The sequence below is a fragment of the Capsicum annuum genome, unplaced genomic scaffold (genome assembly GCF_002878395.1).
Source record: "Capsicum annuum cultivar UCD-10X-F1 unplaced genomic scaffold, UCD10Xv1.1 ctg77955, whole genome shotgun sequence".
Classification (NCBI taxonomy): domain Eukaryota; kingdom Viridiplantae; phylum Streptophyta; class Magnoliopsida; order Solanales; family Solanaceae; genus Capsicum; species Capsicum annuum.
Genome location: NW_025888400.1, coordinates 39,535 through 60,759, shown reverse-complemented (window position 1 = coordinate 60,759; position 21,225 = coordinate 39,535). Strand labels below are relative to the sequence as shown.

The 21,225-nt window shown below is 37.6% G+C and overlaps 1 non-coding gene across 1 annotated transcript; it reads left to right on the top strand.

The window, feature by feature from the left end:
- The first annotated feature begins 20,585 nt into the window (after positions 1-20,585).
- On the top strand, positions 20,586-20,692 carry LOC124894841. Its single transcript, XR_007051386.1, has one exon. It is a non-coding gene; the product is annotated as a small nucleolar RNA R71 (small nucleolar RNA).
- The last annotated feature ends 533 nt before the right edge of the window (positions 20,693-21,225 follow it).

Genomic DNA, 21,225 nt, shown 5'->3' with positions numbered 1-21,225 from the left:
CGGACCACCAACAGACAGACAATTTCAGAGTTTTCAGACTCATCATAGATCGAGAACCCTAGATACTCAATCACAGGAGAGTGTGGCCCAACAGCATCGTACTTATCTACGGTGTGAGATTTGTGGGAGGAATCACCCAGGGAAGTGTTTTTTTAGGGAAAAAATTGTCATACTTATGGCAAAGTGGGACATCTTCAAAAAGACTACCCTTCTGCTGGAGGAAATGCGGGGGGACTAAGCCCCAAGCCGCGTTCATGGCTCCTCCTCATAAGGGAGCCCCTTCAGTTGCCGAGAATATTCGCAACCGGTTATATACTTTGACCAACCGCTAGGAGGCGGAAGTTTCCCCAGATATTGTTACCGGTACGTTACAAATCTTTTCCCATGATGTTTATGTGTTACTTGATCCCAGGTCTACTTTATCTTATGTGACCCCCTATGCGGCTGTTGGTTTTGGGTTCGAGCCCGAAGTCATTGAAGAACCCTTCACTGTTTCCACTCCTGTAGGTGATTCTATTATTTCTAGAATGGTTTATAGATATTGTGTTGTGTCTATTCTTAGTAGGGATATTGTGGCAACCCTTATAGAACTTAATATGGTAGATTTTGATGCCATCCTTGGGATGGAATGGCTCCATTCTTGTTATGCCACCCTTGATTGCAGAACCCGAAAGGTCACTTTTTATTTTTCGAATGAGACACCAATTGTATGGGAAGGGAGTTCTGTGGAACCTAGAGGTCTATCTCTTATCTTAAAGTCCAAAAGCTTATCTCCAAAGGCTGTATGTACCATCTAATTCGAGTAAAAGATTCGAGAGTTGAAAATTTTCCTTTTCAGTCAGTTCCTATAGTTAATAAGTTTCCAAAAGTCTTTCCTGAAGATCTCCCAGGGATACCACTTGATAGGGAAATAGATTTTGGCATTGATGTGTTGCCAAACACCCGTCCTATTTCTATTCTGCCATATAGAATGGCTCCCGCAGAACTGAAAAAGTTAAAAGAGCAGCTGGCAGACTTTCTAGATAAAGGTTTTATTTGCCCTAGTGTGTCCCCTTGGGTGCACCTGTACTGTTCATGTGAAAGAAAGACGGTTCCCTTCGTATGTGCATAGACTATCGTCAGCTGAATAAGGTCACGATTAAAAACAAGTATCCTTTTCCTAGAATTGATGATCATTTTTTACCAGCTTGAGGGTGCTAAGTATTTTTCAAAAATAGATCTTCGTTCGGGTTATCATCAGTTGAAAGTTAGGGAGTCAGACGTTCCTAAGACAGCCTTCCGAACCTGATATGGTCACTATGAATTTCTAGTCATATCCTTCGAGTTAACTAACACCCCTGCAGCCTTCAGGGATCTTATGAATAGAGTGTTCTGTCAGTTTCTTGACTTGTTCATCACTGTATTTATTAATGATATTCTGATCTATTATAAGAGTAAAGAGGATCACACCAATTACCTCCAAATTATTCTTCAGACCCTTAAGGATCATCAACTGTATGCCAAATTTCTAAGTATGAATTCTGGTTAGATGCTATTGCCTTTCTGTGGCATATTGTGTCCAGTGATGGGATAAGAGTGGATCCCCAGAAAGTTGAAGCAGTGAGAAAATGGCCTAGACCCACGACTCCAATCGATATTCTAAGCTTCTTGGGTTTGGCAGGGTATTACAAAAGGTTCGTAGAGAGTTTTTCTTCCATAGCTGCTCCGCTTACTAAACTGACTCAGAAAAAGATGAAGCTTGTGTGGTCTGACTTATGTGAAAACAGTTTTGAGAAGTTGAAGGACAAGCTGACTACTGCTCTTGTTTTGACCTTTCCTGAGGGTGTAGATGATTTTGTGGTTTATTGTGATGCGTCCCATGTGGGACTTGGTTATGTATTGATGCAGTGTGGTAAGGTGATAGCTTATGCATCTAGGCAGTTAAAGGTGCATGGGCTTAATTACCCCACTCATGACTTGGAGTTAGCAGCCGTGGTGTTTGCACTTAGAATCTGGAGGCACTATCTCTATGGAGTACATGTTGATATTTATACTAACCATAAAAATTTGCAGTATGTTTTCTCATAGAAAGAATTAAACCTCAGGCAGAGGCGTTGGATGAAGCTTTTAAAAGACTATGACATGAGTCTGCTTTACCATCCGGGCAAGGGAAATATTGTAGCCGACGCCCTCAGTAGGTTGTCTATGGGCAGCCTTTCTCATGTAGAAGAAAGAAAGAAAGAGATGATGAAGTATATTCACCGCCTTGCAAATTTGGGAGTGTGACTTTTAGATTCCGAAGATGGAGGGGTAATTGTTCATGAGTTAGCTAAGTCATCCCTTTGTGCTGAAGTTAAGGAGAAACAGGTTGAATATCCCATCTTGATACAAATCAAGAAAGATGTGGGTCAATAAAATTTTATATCGTTTGAAATTGGTGGTGATGGTATTCTGAGATTTCAGGGTAGGTTGTGCATTTCGAATGTTGATGGGCTGCGGGAAAGAATACTTAATGAGGCACACACTTCAAGGTATGTCGTTCACCCAGGCTCTACTAAGATGTACCATGATCTGAAAACCTTGTATTGGTGGAATAACATGAAACATGATATAGCTGATTTTGTGCCCAAGTGTTTGAACTGTCAACAAGTGAAGGTAGAACACATGAGGCCAGGTGGTACTTTCCAAGAGATAGTCCTGTCTTTATGGAAGTGGGAGATGATAAACATGGACTTCATTACAGGACTTCCAAGATCCCAAAACCAGTATGATTCTATATGGGTGATTGTAGATCGGTTGACAAAGTCAGCCCACTTTTTTCCTGTAAAGACTAATTATTCAGGAGAGGGTTATGCTAAGATTTACATTGAGGAGATAGTTCGGTTGAAGGGGCCACCAGTGTCCATTATATCTGATAGAGGTACGCAGTTTTTATCTCAGTTTTGGAGATCTTTTCAGAAGGGTTTAGGTATATAAGTAAATTTGAGCATAGCTTTCCACCCTCAAACAGATGGGCAAGCTGAGCGTACCATTCAGACCCTGGAAGATATATTGAGGGCATACGTCATTGATTTCAAAGGTAGTTGGGTAGATCACCTGCCACTGGTTGAATTTGCTTATAATAATAGTTACTATGCCAGCATCAAGATGGCTCCTTTTGAGGCTCTGTATGGGAGGAGATGTAGGTCTCCAATAGGATGGTATAAAGAGGGTGAGACCTAGTTATATGGTCCTGATCTTTTTCATCAGGTGATGGAGAAAGTGAAGATCATTAGAGAACGACTCAATACTGCTCAGAGTCATTAAAAGTCCTATGATGATGTTCGAAGAAGAGAACTAGAGTTTGAAGTTGGTGATTGGGTGTTTCTCAAGGTTTCTTCTATGAAAGGAGTTATGTGGTTCGGAAAAAGGGGTAAATTGAGCCTTCGCTATATAGGGCCATATCAGATTTTGAGAAAGATTGGTGCAGTTGTTTATGAGCTAGAATTTCCTGCAAGTTTGGGTTCCGTTCATCCGATATTCTATGTATCCATGTTAAAAAAATGCATTGGAGATCATTCTTTGGTATTGCCAGTAGAGGGTGTCAAAGTGATAGATTTCTTATCTTACGAAGAAGAGCTCATTGAAATTTTAGATCACCAAGTTTGAAAGCTGAGGAGCAAAGAGATAAGCTTAGTAAAGGTACTATGGAGGAATCAGAAAGTCAAAGAAGCAACTTGGGAGTCAGAAGATGACATGAGAATTAGATATCCCAATTTGTTTGCTTCGATGGAGGATGATACAGGAGGTACTATTCCTATCTTATCTTTCCTAGTCCTTTATTATGCTTGAAATTGTGTTTGTCTATGTCCCGCATCATCATTTGGGGATGAATGATCCTAAGGGGTAGATAATGTAACGCCCTGCATTTCGGGCTATAATATAGACCATAATTCCGATGAGTTGATAAGTCCCGAAGCCATAAAATCCTATGCCAATACGGCATGTTAATTATTTGTGTAGCATGTGAATCCATTCAAGCTTAAATTTAGACCATAGAGGTCCTTCAACTCAAGGACGAGTTGAAACCATTTCGATCGACTAAGTTTTAGTGGATGTTGTAAATTGTGTCAGCTTCCAGCGACCATAACTCTCAGTATATGTTGAATTAGGGAGCCTACTATGTGTCAAATGATAGGTCTTCGATTTAGCTTTCCAACGATACCAATTTTGCTAAAATTCGACACCCGAGCAAGAAGTTATGACCTTTTAAAGTGATATGCGTCGCCTAACCAATCGCCCATGGCCACTGGAAAGCATAGGCGATAGCCTAGGCAGCGCCTATGTAAACATAGGCGATGGCCTAGGCAGTGCCTATGTAAACATAGGCGATGTAATGGGCGGCGCCTATGTAAAGAATTCGAGTGACTTAAACACTCCATTTTGGGGCAAAATGGTCCTTTTCCACCCTTACTTAGCCCTAAAACACATAATTCAATTCCAAGGACCCAAAAATACACCTTCATTCATCAAAAGTGCTCAAGGATTCTCCTTGGGGTTTCAAAATAAAAACCCAAATAGTTCAAGATTCGACCGTTGGTTTTTGAAGATAATTACATATTTGGAATCACCAATCCGCAAGCTTCAAGAAATATCTATTATCTTTGGAAATAGAAGTACATGGGGTTATCTCAAAAATCTCATGGGCTTTAAAAATTCATGTTTTCAAAATGGGGGTTTTGAAATTTATGAATATGATTATGTTTTAAACATTTTATGATATTGATTTGGTCTTTAGGCCTAATTCCAATATGATTTGATATATTATATATGGATATGCATATGTTTCATAATGATGATAAATTGAGAGCATGATTTACACGGAACCCCTCTCTTGATATGATATTGTTTTAAGTTTTCACATGATATGAATCGTTTGAAATCTCCTTGAAATGAATGTCATGAAATGTCTTTAAAATGTCATGATTTGGATATGGTTTTTAACTTTCAAAGAGAGGGTTGTTTTGTTCATGTTGAAATATATTGCATATGATGATTGAATGAAGAAAATGATATGATACTGATTGACTTGCAAGTCGGGTATGAAGATACCCTACAGAGTATGACATGTGATTGATTTGAACAAAGTTTGAATGCATTGATTTTTATGAGAAAGATGGATGCCTGAAGAAGACGTTTGAGTGAAAGGGCTCATCGCTGGAAATCGTAGTTGCCAATGCGGGTCATATGATAATGTATCCTACATAGAAGGGTTATAAAATAATTAGGACATCTCACATGGGGGGGTTTCCCTGCGGTGTACTTACATGGGGGGTATACCGGCTCCAACTCCTGGCGGCTACTTGGATTGGAGGCTTGGCCGCTGAGCACCAGAGGCGGATTCCACATAACCGTGGAATTACAATTGTAGGGTATTCCACCTATCTCAATCGCATTACATTGGTATTGAAAACTATTGCATTATGCCCATGTGTTTTCAAATGATTTGATATGAAATTGTTTTATAATGGCTCTCAACTATACTTTGTAAAAATATTATGTTTTGTTTTGATATCTCTGCGTGCCAGTACTTTTGTGCTAACCCCCTCCCCTCTCCAACCTCTCAGGTTCAGAGGCCCATTCTAGGGGCCAAGAGAATTAGTAGATCATTCAGACAGAGTTGCAGAGACAAGTAGTGAGCCTTCCATGTTTCGTAAGGTCTTATGTCCTGCAGTCCTTTTATCTTATATTTAGTTTTGGGGTCTAATGGGGGCCTTGTCCCAGTTTATATACAGTTACCTGACTCAGTTATTTGTTAGATATTTTCGCAGACAGTTGTTTAGAGATTGATTGATTTTGGGGGAAACTTTATTTCCCCGTTATTGTTTCTTTTCATATTTATGACCATATTTCTAAATTATTGTGTTTCTTCCACATTACTTAGATAATTATGAATTAGGTGCATGATTACCAGACAGATAGGGGTTTTTCGGGCCTCTATGGTTCGAAATTCTCGCCACAGCCAGGCCCTGGTTCGGGTCGTGACAAAAAACCTAAAAATTGCAACTTCAATTCACAAATCAATACCAAATTCCTCGACAATGGAGTCAATATTTTATGGTGCCCAAGCTACACCTCCACTCTGTAGATGATATGACCAATACCAAATATAGTAACCAAAAAAAAGTTGGGGTCGAGTCCCAAGGGAATACGTGGAATCGTAGCTCTCATCTATTATAATCAACGGCCAGAATAGGAAAAGTAAATAAGAGGATTGAATATCAATGTCGAACTAGTAGAAAATATCAAAGTTTGTTGTATTCAGTTGTAGGTGAAAACTAGGATTGTGTTCCTCCAGGATTATCAACTTTGTAGGCTTATCGTGCTTAGTTGAACCAACCCAATATCTTGCAAGAAGAATCGATAAGTTATGTACATTCTACAATTTTTTGGATGAGTAGAAAGATTTCACCCTTTACCTTTTAAGTCTAGGGATGTCGTCTTACTAACCCATATCTTGATCCCAGTTAACTATTACCTTTTGAGTCTCTAGTTATTAGATGAAATCTAACTATCTTACTTAGATAAAACCTAGTGGCATGGATCGATAGTTAAACACCAACTTACTGTTGTCATTATCTTTTTCTAGTCACTACTCCTCTTTCGGAGTAAGTAGCAATAATCTAGGTGGGATCCTAACATTTGCAATCACTAAGATAACTGTTAAAGTGAAGATAATACAATGTATGCATGGGTATCGGTTCAGAACAATAATAGCACTACCCCTACTTCATCAATCCGCTAGGGTGGTTTCCACAACACTAGCTAAAGGTTTTTAGCTGCTTATGCTCGTGAAGTAATCAACAATATTCATGATTGAAAGTATAATATTAAAACACAATAATCACAAGTAAAAACCCAAAACCTACGCCCTGAATTAATCAACTGAAATCAATATAAGAGAATTCGAAGACCAAAATCAAATCTCAGAATTAAAATATGTTTGTAAGTATCAATAGTGCGTAACTTCTACTAAAAAACACATAAGGGGTATTTATAGTACATGAGGAAATCCTAAAACCAAAGCTCAAATGAAATAGAAGAAAAAATGGTCGGTGGCTACATATGGTCTCCACATATGGCCTGGCCTTGGGTGCATGTGGCACATGCGGCCTGAGGCTGCGCGCATATGGTATATGCAGCCTGAGGCTGGGCACATATGGTGACCGTATATGCCCGGACCAAAATTTCCTACAGGTTGATACTCGAGATTTTGAACTTCAAACACATTCTTTGCCCACATACAGTCCACTTGTGCTACATGCAGTTCGCATGTTGACTTGGCAAGTGGTGAAAGTTATTTTTTTAGCTCTGGCAAGTGGTGAAAGTTATTTGTTTAGCTCTTCTTCCATTTCTACACATATTTTTGTCACGAACAATCTGAAAAGTGTCATGAACATCCATTATTGATAACATAAAAAGCCAAAAACACCTTTTTTCATTTTTTTCATGAACTTAACATTTAAAATCTAGTTTCCTACAAAATATACCCAAAACGCTTCATATCTAACAAAAAAACTCAAAAACTTGCATATTTTCATAGTTTTAAGCATTGAAAGTGCTATATTTCTCTAGCAAATCAGTATGTAAGTGCCTTAATGGTTGTAGATGAAGAAAACAAGTATAATGAGTTGCTTATGGAGTTTAGAGATGTATTTTCTTGGAGCTATAAAGAAATGTCAAGATTAGATCTTAAAATTGCAGTACATCACCTCGCTGTGAAGAGAGGTGCTCGCCCTAATAAGTAGGCTCAACGTCCTTTAGACCTGAATTAGTCCCTTTGATTGAAATTGAAGTCAAAAAGGTTATCAAAGCAGGTTTCATTCGTGAAGTCAAGTATCCCACATGGATCTCAAGCATAGTACCTGTAAGAAAGAAGAATCAGCAAATCCGAGTTTGTGTTGACTTTAGGGATCTTAATAGTGCATGTCCTAAGGATGAATTTCCTCTTTCGATACTCAAGCTTAAGATTGAAGCCACAACTGGATATGAGACATTGTCTTTCATGAATTTTTTATCTGGTTTTAGTCACATTCGTATGGCGCCACCAATAAATGAGGAACTCATAGTCTTCCACACTCCTAAGGGAATATATTGCTACAAGGTGATGCCTTTTGGTTTAAAGAATGTTGGTTCCACTTACCAGTGAGCTATGCAAAATGTTTTTGATAGTATGCTTCATAAAAATATTGAGTATTACGTTAATGACTTAGTGGTGAAATCTAGAGAAAGAGATGACCACCTACATGATTTGAGAATAGTATTTAAATGGCTTCAAAGATATCAACTCAAAATGAACCCTTTGAAGTGCGTTTCTGCAGTTTCTTCTGGAAAGTTCCTTGGCTTTATTATTCTTCATTATGGGAGTGAAATTGATCAAGATAAGGTAGATACTATTTTAAAGAAGCCTGAGCCTAAAGATATTCACGAGCTGAAAAGTTTGCAAGGAAAGTTGTCGTATCTTAGGAGGTTAATTTCAAACCTAGATGGAGGTGTCAACCATTCAGTCATCTTATAAAGAAAGATGTCCCCTTCGAATGGGACTAGGCCTACAACAAGACTTTTGAGAGTATAAAGTCTTCTCTAATGAAGCCTCCAGTACTTGTAGCTTCCATACTTGGAAAGCTATTGATATATATTGCGGTACAAGAAAGATCAATAAGAGAATTTCTAGCGCAAGAAAACCATGAAGGGAAAGAAAATTCCCTTTATTACTTGAGTAGGATAATAACACCAAATGATATAAAGTATTCCTTAAAGAGAAGTTGTGTTTGACACTTGTTTTCTCAATTTAGAAAATAAAACAGTACTTTTTGGCTCATATTGTACGACTTATCTCGAAAGCAAATTCTATCAAGTTTGTAATGTCCAAGCCTGTCTTAAGCGATATTCTAGCAAGGTGGTACCTGCAATTCCAACAATTTAAAATTGTAAATATCTATTAAAAGGTGGTGAAAGGATAAGTGGTGGCATATTTCCTGGCCGACTATCCGATTCTGCATGATTGGAAGTTATCTGATGGATTACCTAATGAAAATGTTATGTTTTTAGAGATCCAATCTCCTTGGAAGATGTACTTTAATGGTGCTGCACATCATGAAGGAGTAGTATTTATCACTCCCAATGAGGAAGTTTTGCCATATTCCTTCACTTTAACACAATGTTGCTCAAATAATGTTGTTGAATATCAAGCGCTCATACTTAGACTCAAAATGGTTTTCGATATGAAATAATTACAATTGCAAGTCTTTGGGGATTCCAAGTTAGAGATCAATTAAGTTTTGGGTAGTTATGAGGTCAAGAAGCCTGAGTTGCTTCCTTAGAATGATTACACTCAGAAGTTGATAAGTTGGCTTGGAGAGGTGGCCATTCTACATGTCCTTAGGGAAAAAATGAAAAAGGCTAATACATTGGCAATTTTAGCTTCTGTATTGGTATCTCCTGATCAAATGCAAGTCATCATTTTCCAAAGATGGGTAGTACCACCGCCAACTAAAAATATAGAGAAAGTTGAACAAGTTATCACTGCTTTTGAGGTCGAGATTGAACACTGACGGCAACCAATAATTGATTACTAGTGTTATGAAATTTTTAACAGAAAGCCTTTAAATAAGGACAAAAATCTGATGACGAGCCCCTTGCTTTTTTCACTATAAGGATACACTCTATAGACGATTATTTAATGGAGTACTCTTACATTGTTTGGGTACAGATAAGTCTGTTCAAGTTATGTAAGAATCTCATTCGAGAGTATGTGTGGCACATCAGTCTGGGCCAAATCTACATTTTCATATAAAAAGGATGGGTTATTATTGGTAGACTATGGTAAAAGATTACTTGGATTACGCTCGAAGGTGTACGACTTGTCAATTCCATGCAAATTTCATTCATCAACCCCAAGAGGTATTGCACCCAATGGTTTCTTCATGGCTATTTGAGGCCTGGGGATTGGATGTTGTCAGACCATTACTGTAGCAACACAGACGTAAACGCAAGTGCATGTGATCTTTCAAGTAATATAGTGATTTAGACAATCAGATATCATCCCACGAGGACTAAGCAACAAGAAATTTAACCAACTTTTAGTTTTAGACAGTGAATATTAAGTGTTGTAAGTATCAAGATGATTTTGAATTTGAGAAAAAATGTAAATTATTGAATAAGAAATAAAAGTGACTGACTAGAGTAAAGCAAACTACGGTTGTAAACAATAATGATATGAATTCCAGGATTGATGCTTTCCGAACAATCATACAAATCTCTATTCTTATAGCAGTCTAATTGGATATCGAGTTATTGGTTCGCAAGGTTTAAGCCACGAATTTTGTCTACCCGGCCTCAAATCTTCTATCTATTGAATATTGTAGCTATAACTCCCGCAAAGATACAACAATTCTTCTAGATTTGTTAAGTACTCTTATTGCAATTGAACCAAACAAGGCTTCTAGGTATATCCCTATCCTAGATACTAATTCAAACCCCTTATTTCATAAAGGGTAAGAACTTTTCTCCTTAATTTCCTCATTCTAGTCTACGATTCTCTTCCCGGATTCACATAGAAATATAAATTTATTCTAATAGCGTTCAAGCATTAAAATACTAGGCTCAAGAAATTAAGAACAACCCAGATGATAATCCAAAAAGTAACTACAATAAAGAATATCAAAGAGTAATCATGTTCTTGACCTCAACCCCAGAACAAGGGTATTTAGCCACTCATGTTTGAATTAACATCAAAAACAAGTAATTAATCATACCCAAAATTAGTCTTTAGGTAAAGAAGTTCAAAAGAAATAATAAGAACCCTAAAAAGAAGAATTCTATGCTTTTCCGCCTCTGCTATGCTTGCCAAAAGGTGTTTGGAATTGTGCTCACGTGTTCCTTTTATACTTGGAAAAATTTCACCAAATCTGAAGCCTTGACGCAACTCGTTGATAAGCGCGTCAACACAGCCAACGCATTGCGCCAACATCGCATTGATGCACTGGAATTTACCTTTAAAAATGACACTAAGTCAAGTTCTTCACCACATGACAGGACATGTTGACATCACATCGTGTCATTGGAATTTGCGTCTCAAAATATGACTAAGTGTAAAAATTTTATGCATCGACGCGACGCGTTGACATCGTGTCAATGCACTAGAAGTTGCAGATGAAATTTTTGCTAAGACACAGAACTTATGCATCAACGCGATGCGTTGACATTGCGTCGATGCACTAGAAGTTGCTCTTTAAATTTTGGCTAAGGCACACTTATTACCAATCGACGCGACGCATTGAGATTGCATCGCATCACTTAAATTTTCTCCATTTTCTCTCTTTCTTTTCATCAATCCTCAACTCCATTCGTTTATACTTATTGTTGTGCATCTACAATGTTTTTAACTTTAATCAACATGGTCTTTTGCATCTTCATGATATGTATCTAATTTTCTTTCGAATCCATGGGAAATTTACCCTGTATCTCAAATCACATCGGTTAGCCACGAAACATAATTTAGCTCACAATTCAATATAATTAACATAATTTTTATTCTCAAAATAAGTCCAAAAATGGGTAAATAGCGGTGTTTGGATATATAAATACGCCTAAGATCACCACTCCAAACTTAAAACCTTGTTTGTCCTCGAACAACTTCAAGCAACACCATTATCAAACATTTTAATCACAACCTAAGAGTCATGCTAGTGTTGGGCACATGAACAATTTATTTCACACTTCATCATCCCAACAGTGACACTCAATTTGTTGGCAAACTTAATAAACGCACGTAATTAGGCTACTCAATAAGTAAACCGGACTTTTATCTGCATACACCTCTCAATAAGAAAGTTTTCCCCATATCACTCACAATTTAACAATTTTAATCAGGCGGAGAATATCAAAATTCAATCACTTTCTCTCAACAAAGAATTCTTACATAATAGGTGATGAACCATAGGCTTACCCTTAGTGTATTACTCTACTAATAGTCGGATGTTGAAATGTAGGATCAAATAGGTCTTTTTATGGTTGTAATGCAGCTAAGGGACAGGGAGGAACTATTTGGGAAATAGTGACTAATCTCTCTAAGCACTTTAATGCATAACCACTTTTCATCAAATTCACATTTTTGTCAACCCAACTTTTCATTTCATTATATTTACACATCCATTGTTTCACCCCAATATTTCTAAGCACATTAACAACACTACGGTAGGAATATTTTTCTTTTTACATCATAATTCAATTTTCAGCTTTTCTTCATACCCCAATTCTTGTTACGCACCCCTATAGTAGCCACCCTCAACCTAAGCAATTTGCCTTAGTTGAGGTGAACATTGTCCTTAACGGACCAGGGTCAAAACAGGTTCATTGTTACACAAAAATCGGGTAACAATAACTGAAATTTTCATCACATATTTTTTCTAACTTCTAACCGTCACCATTAAATACACAACGAACACTTCTCAGGGGCTTCACTTTCACCTTTTTCCTTCTTAATATTTCTACTCCATCTTGTTCCATCATCTGTATTAAAGCGCTTAGGAAATAAGGATCAAATTAAGGTCTATCAAAGAAAAGATTCAGCTACAGATGAGGATACCAAAGAAATCAGGCTATAGGCTCAACAGGGCTAACTAAGGTCATGCACAAAGGTAGGTAAATAAATTCTTTACAATTCAGTTAACAAAAAAATGCCTAAATCACTTCCTATACCTAACACCCTTTATTTCTCTTTGTAAACACATCGGACAAGTTTTAGTCATTCCTATACATGTAGAATATAAACAAATACTCACTCACTCACTCGGTGCATGCTAAGAATCAAGTCGGATCCTTACAATTTCCGATGTTGCACTTTATCAAATTCCACATTAAGCCAATCAAATCAAACTACACTTGTTGGGATTTAACATCAAAAAACTTCTCATTTTGTTTCAATTAAATTTCACTTATAGTCAAATTAAAACATTTTTCCCAACACAACGCATTTATCAAAGGTCGCAATCAGGGTCCTATCATTTTCTCGGCTTCTAAAGGCGCACTCCCCTTAAGATAGTCGTTATCTATCTATCATAGGGGAAGGCTACTAACTATGCATTGCATAATGAGAATTGCCAAAAAAGGCACACATAATACTTGTAATCTGAAAATTTACCATACAGGGTGAACACAAAATACTGTAAAAAAAGCATTTTCCAAAGAGGGCAACATTGTCAACTTACATCCCACAAAACATAAAAATAGAAATAAAAATTGTTCAACCAAAAACCAACATTGTTTAGCTATTAAAAATAAAAGAGATAAAGATGAAGAAGATCAACGACCAACCACTCCATACTTAAATATAATATTGTCCCAATGCTTGCAATATGCATAAGGCAGGGTGGCGTCATACTCCCTGCTCAGTCAAACGATACTATGGCCATCACATCAGCATCAGCATTAGCACCATCATCATCCCCAAAGTCATTAGTAGAATCTCCATTAGAAGACTGCTCCTCTCCTCAGACTCATCATCAGAATAAGCCATGTACCTCTCTTCATTCGTAGGGATGTCATCATCTACTGGCTCATCAAATCTGGGCCAATTTGCAGCAAAGTACGAGCATGAGTTCCTAATGGATAGTCCAACTCCACCGCACGAATCTTCTGTTGGGTGGTTGGATGCCCCACAGTCCTCAACTATAACATAGTCATCCCATTCATACGGGCTGTAATCTCATTAGTACGAGCTTGATGCTCGGGAATAGTCAAATTCACACCATGAGAAGCTGGTCCCTTGGTGCGAGAAATATCCAATGGCCTATCACCAATAGGTGGCAAATAATCTGCCTCATTCTCAGGCATATCTTATTGCCTCAAAAATCTGGTTAGCAGCCCTCCAAACCCATATCTACGACCTCCTAAGAATTGAGCCTTTCTCATTGCCGAAAAAATAATGGCACCTACATTCACATCAAAATTATCACGCATCAAATCATAAATTAGATACGCCCTATCACGGGTCACCTCCATCATATGTTTTCCATGAACAAGACAGGCATAGATGATTCTGGCTTATAAACGTGTCTCCCTGTTTAGATAAGCAAATGGAAGTGATACATGCGTACCTCTCTCTTGTGGCAAATCCATCTTACCATAGATCGAGTGCCTCAAAGAAGATGATGGATATGCTGATATGGTGGCTCAATGATCATTCACTTCAGTGGCTCTAGATCCTGAAAGGGTGTACCTAGCAACTCATTAATAGTATTCACAATGAAAGTTATCACAAGACCACGTACCTCAACCTTAGAATCTTTTGGGTTCCAATTCACATAGAATTCCCAAACTAAGCTTAAGTTACATGCACCCGGCTGCTCAAAGAGAAAATTCATGTGGTGGGCCTCTATTTTTCTCACCATAGATGGATATTCTTTCATCAAGCTTGCCCTATTGATAAATTAATCGGCTGAATATTTTGACTCTTTGTATTGAGAGTACCACTTTCGTCCTACTGCAACCACAACCTTAGTTCCAAACCTCTTTTGGCCCCTAGGAACATGTGGGGCTGCAGGCACCCGGTCAGCTTCACGGCTTCTCTTATGCCTGGGCTCAGATGGTCCAGCTGCATTATTTCCTTTACTTCGTTATTGATGGCTGCTCGTCAATGTACTATCAATAATAATATCTCACAAACATATAAAGCAAGCACCTTCAAAAATAGCCACCACTAAGTGTGAAATTTACCCCACACTTAGTTGCTAGTACAGGTTCATAAATGAATGCACTAGGGTACTCAGACTTCTCCTTTTATTGCACAAGTCCAATCATCAGTTATTCAGCATTAACATAAAAAGACACTTCAGAGTTGACACAATTCACAATCTCAGCTTAATGACTAATGAATGAATAATTTTCCACATAAACACATCCAATTGTGAACACATGACCATTTTTTAGCAATTTCAAACATGCACTTTTACTATGTTAAACATATTCTCACTTTAATAACATTCACTTCAGTACTTTATAGTGACCACTAAGGTGTTGTGAACCACCCCACACTTAATTTTTATCATACAGTGAATCAAACACATCCTAGATTATTGAAATTCAATACATGGTTTAGAGAAACAACTCATTGATGCAGAAATTCAGTCAATCTTAACATGCAATTCCTTAATTCAACTAAAGCAAGCACATAAGCAACAAAATTTATAGACAACATACATAATTTATGCAATTATGACACCAGAACTAAGTGCAATCTAAATATTTCAACACTCCAACACAACAGATCTACAAGTTTATCTAAAATAAACCCCCCAACCTACACAATTATTGTCACTAATTCACCTATACATGCCCTTTATCATCTCAAGTCTACAAATCAAAACAAAGTCAAGCCCTTTATCACTAACTAGTTAGAATTCTAAACATAATTTACCATATAAAGCAACTTTGTGTAAATAAAAGGTACACAACTTACCTTTGACTAGAGGAAGAAAAATAGAGTACGAATTTTGCACCACAAAAGTAACATTTGATTTTCAAATTGAAGGGATTTTGGGGCGGCAACGGTGCTAAGGTTAGGGTGAATAATGAAATGGGTTAAGGTCATATATATAAAAGTGACCCAAAAATGAAGAGACGACGCGATGCGTCAGATACCACGATGGAAAATTGATGCGACGCATTGAATTTGCGTTGTTTTACTGGATTTTGCCCAAAAAATTTATCTAAGTGTTATCTAATGAGCATCGACGTGAAGCATCGTGTAACGCGTTGAAGGTCTGACTGACGCGTCAAGATTGCGCCAGTTCACTGGAAATAGGCTTAGAAAATTTTTCTAAGTATGGGTATGATGCTCATCGATGTAACGCGTCAAGATAGCATCGGTCCACTGTAATTTGCATCCATAAAATCTTCTAAGGCTAAATTTCAATACTTTAATGCAACTTTTCTTACCCTTTACCTTTTTCTCACCATGTATCACCTATTTACTTACTCAAAGACCCATGTTCATCACCTTTTCTTTCTTCACCAAGTTTCTCATTTCTGCACATCAATCAAAAATAATAAAATCATATGAGTAAAAGTAGGTTGCCTCCCACCAAACGCCTTATTTTTTATCATGGCATGACTCATCTTTTTGTATTTTTATTTTTTTCCACAAAAAATTAAACTACCTATTACATTACAATTGTGGGTTGCCTCCCACACAACGCCTTATTTTACGTCGTGGCATGACTCAGCTCAATTCCACTCATCAGGAAAGATAAAGGACTCCTTGTGCTTACCATACACCAAGCGATATGGAGACTTCCCAATGAGCGTCTTGTAAGTTGTTCTATAGGCCCAAAGTGCATCATCTAACTTCTCAGCCCAATTTTTTCGCTGCCCATTCACTGTCTTTTTCAGTATCTGCTTAATCTCCTGGTTAGACACCTCAACTTTTCCACTTGTTTGGGGAAGATACGCCATAACAACTTTGTGCCTGACATCATATTTAGCAAGAAGATTTTTAAACCAGGTGTTGATAAAGTGCGTACCTCCGTCACTAATTATCGCTCTAGGTGTACCAAATATGGAAAATATGTTCTTCTTGATAAATTTCAGCACCACTCTTGCATCATTAGTTGGACTAGCCACAGCTTCTACCTATTTAGAGATGTAATCAACCGCTACAAAAATGGACAGATTGCTTTTTGAAGGTAGGAATGGGCCCATGAAATCGATCCCACAAACATCAAAGACTTTGAATTCTAAAACATTGTTGAGGGGCATCTCATGATGCCTAGATTTAGTGCCTAACCTTTGACATTGATCACAATTCTTCACAAAAGCAATTGCATCCCTAAACAACGTGGGCCAAAAAAAATAAATTACAACACTTTTCTCGCAGTCCTCTCACCTCCATGATGTCCACCATAAGGAGATAAGTGGCAATCTTATAGCACCTTTAAAAATTCAGCCTCTGGAATACACCTGCGAATAACTCCATCTGGAGCCTGCTTAAAGAGATATGGCTGATCCAAATATAGGCACGAGAATCATAAAGTAATTTCTTCCTTTGTTGTGTGGTGGATCAAGTATACCCCACAAGCTATCAAATTCACAATATCAGCATACCATGGGAACTCAATTCAATCTAAAGACAATAACTTTTCATCAGGAAATTCTTTCTTAATGCTAAGAGAGTCATCAACAATATGGTTTCGACTTTCACACCAAGATAAGTGGTCAACCACTTAATTTTTAGCTCCCTTCCGATCTCAAACCTCGATATCAAATTCTTGTATTAGCAAAATCCACCAATCAGTCGAGGTTTTGCATCCTTCATTTTCACAAGATACTTAATAGCAGCATGGTCATTATAAATAATGACCTTAGTGCCAACTAAGTAAGATATAAACTTATCAAATACATACACCACTGCCAACATCTCTTTCTCTATAACTGTATAATTAACTTTACCATCATTCAATACTTTGCTAGCATAGTAGATTGAGTGAAATACCTTGTCCTTTCCCTAACCCAAAACTGCTCCCATAGAAACATCACTAGCATCACACATTAGCTCAAACGGTATGTCCCAGTCTGGTACAATCAGAATAGGTGCTTCAATTAACTTCTTCTTTAGTTTTTCAAAAGCTACTTGGCAATCATCCACGAACTCGAATTGGCCTCTTTCTCCAATAATTTTCACATGGGGCTTGCAGTCTTTGAGAAATCTTGAATGAACCATCTGTACAAATCGGTATCTCCCAAAAAGCTTCGCACTCCTTTGACTGTGACTGGACGTGGAAAATTTTCAATTACTTTAACCTTCTCCTTATTAATTTCAAGTCCTTTACATGACACTTTATGGCCTAGGACAATTCCTTCCTTAACCATCAATTGGAACTTTTCCTAATTTAGCACCAAGTTTGTCTTTTCACATCGAGCTATAACTCTGTCAAGATTCTGCAAGTACTTTTCAAAAGAATTACCCTACACAGAGAAATCATCCGTGCATACCACTATAAAGTCATCAACTATGCCAGAGAATATCACCATCATACATCTCTGAAATATAGCAGGTGCATTGCATAAGCCGAAGGGTATGCGTCTGAATGCTTATGTGCCATAAGGAAAAGTGAAAGTGATCTTCTCCTGGTCTTCCGGTGCTATGATTATCTGATTGTAGCTGGATTACCCATCCATAAAATAATAATACTCTTGACTCTCCAATCTAGCCAGCATTTGGTCAATGAATGAAATCGGATAGTGATCTTTACAAGTAGCTTCATTCAGCATCCGATAGTCAATACAAATTCTCCAATTGGTCACCATGTGTGTGGGAATAAATAGATTATCATCATTAGTTACCACGGTTATCCCTCCTTTTTTTGATACAAAGTGCACTGGACTCACCCATTTGCTATCAGAAATTGGGTAGACAATACCACTATCTAACCACTTGATCATTTCTTTTCTAACCACCTTCTTCATTATAGGATTTAATCTTCTTTGTTGCTGGACTCTCGATTTATAACCCTCTTCCATGTAGATGTTGTGCATGCAAAATACTGGACTGATTCCTGTAATATCGGATATTTACCATCCAATCACCTTTCTTCTTCTTTTTAAAACTGCTATGGCTTCATTTACCTGCACATCTGATAACCCTGCAGATAAAATAATAGGCAAAGTATTTTGATCACTAAGAAAAACATATTATAAATGTGGAGGGAGAACCTTAAGCTCCAAGTTAGGAGTTTCTTCAACTGAGGCCTTGGTGATGGACCAATTGTCCTATTCAATGGCTCAAAAGGCACTTTGTTTGTCTCAATCACTGCCAAATTCATAACGTAGTCCAATTCCAATACTTTCATATCTCTATAAAGATCATGACCCATCAAAGCTCACTCTAATGGATCATCAGACAATAATAAATACCAATCTAAAGCAAGATCAATAACCAATATAAATAATAACTCCACATATATAGCTGGCAGTTTCAGCGCCTTGTACACATCAAAGACTTCTACTTTATCATCCGCTCGCATTGTCATTTTTCTGGATACTACATCAATTAGTGACTGTCCCATTTCTATGAAGGGTCATCCCAAAATAAATGGAACAACATAATCAACCTCAAAGTCAAGAATTACAAAATTCATCGAAAAAATTAAAGATCCTACTTGAACCAACACATCTTCAATAATAATATCCGGCCTAGCAAGTGATCGATCTGCCAACAACAAAATAACAATAATGGGTTTGGGACTCCCAAGACCCATCTTTCGGTACCACAATATGGGCATAATATTTATGCTAGCTCCTAAGTCACACAATCCATGTGCACAAATGGTCTTTTCAATGGTAATCTATAAGGTGAAACTACCTGGATCCTTAAGTTTTGTGGGCAATTTATTTTAAATCTTGGACGTGCACTCTTGAGTAAATGAAACTATAGCATACTCGGTCAACCGATTCTTATTCGCAACTATGTCCTTTAAGTATTTTGCATATTTTGGCGCACTCTTTAAAATGTCAACAAGAGAAAGATTCACTTGAACCTGCTTCAGAAGATCTAAGAACTTCTTGTAACTAGCTTCCTCTTTATGCTTCCTTGCCCTTTGAGGAAAAGATAAGGGAAGAGTCTTCTTCTCCACATGAATTTCTTTACTTATAGCTTTTTTCTTGACTTCTTTCTCTGCATTGTCTTTAGCACCCTCATCATTGATTGTGGGTCTAACCTACTCCTGAACTGTCTCCTTAGTTTGCAGCCCACTTCTTGTTATAACCGCATTTACCTGCTTAGGATTTTCCTATGTATCACAAGGTAATGCTCCTTGAGGTCTTGTATTCTGTGCATCTACAATTTGATCCAACTGCAACTCTAGATTTCTTATAAGCAATTGTTGACTCTTCAACTTAGCTACAAACTATGCTTGTTGAATCTTAATTTTAGTTGTAAATTATGATTGTTGAGCTATAAACTGCTTCATTAATTTCTCCATATTTCTATATTAAGTAGTAGCTTAATTGTTCTGATCCAACTGTGGATTTGGTTGCACTTGCGCCTTGTACTGATTTGTATTATGCGCCTGACTTTAACCCCATGAGAAATTAGGATGGTTCTCCAATTGGGATTATAAATGTTACCAAAATTTTGTTGTCCATGTTGATTCGCGTTTACCACATAGTTGACAGAATCTGGATTAATAGTACATGCATTTATTGTGTGCTCACCACTTTCGCAAACCTCATACTAAGAATTCACTGGTTGGACTGCATTCGCTGTGGCTGCTGGTTGTTTAACACCCAATTTTATATTATTAAGCTAAGTAATCATATGATTTTGTATGGCTGTGATCTGTGCCTGTAATGCGGTAAACTGATCTACCTCTAATACCCCTACAACCTTTCTAGGAGTACTCCTCGAATCTACATACCAATCAGGGTTCCCTTGTGAAATCTGATTCAACAGTATGTGCAATTCTTTATATGTTTCCTCAAGAGCCTATCCACCTGCTGCTGGATCCAAGAGAATCTTCGTGTTTGGCTCCAATCCCTTAATGAAAGTATGCGTAAGAATATTATTTGATTGATGATGGTGAGGACAATTTCTAAGCATACCCTTAAATCTCACCCAAGATTGGTAGAGATTCTCTTCTTCTTTTTGTCTAAAACTCAAGATCTCGCTCCTCAAGCATGCAGTCTTCCTAGATGGAAAGAATCAAATAAGGAATTTCTGAGCTGGATCTTCCCATATAGAGATGAAGAGTGGTGGTTCAGCATGTAACCACCTTCTTGCTTCCCTCATTATAAAAGGAAAAGATTGTCAATCTAACGTAATCTGAGTTCACCCCTTCAGGAATGTAAGTATCACTAATTTCCAAGAATGTCTGTATATGCTGCTGCAGATCTTCGTGTGAAAGGCCATGAAATTGCCCCGCTAAATTCAGCAATTGCACCATATTCTGCTTTAATTCAAATCGACCTCCTGGTTCGGGCTTTAGAATACTGCTCATCACATGGTTCGTGAATGGGATTACCACCTCAAGAATAGGTCTAGCAGCTGGTTGAGCAGAAACAACTAAAATAACAGGAGATGCAAAATTTCTGGCATTTGGATCAGGCGGTTCATTTCTTTGTTCAGCCATTCTTTGCCTTTGTTGAAAGATCTGTTCTGGTTCTGCAAAAGACTCTACCAACTCTTTATCTCTCTCTAGTCCTGGATTCAAC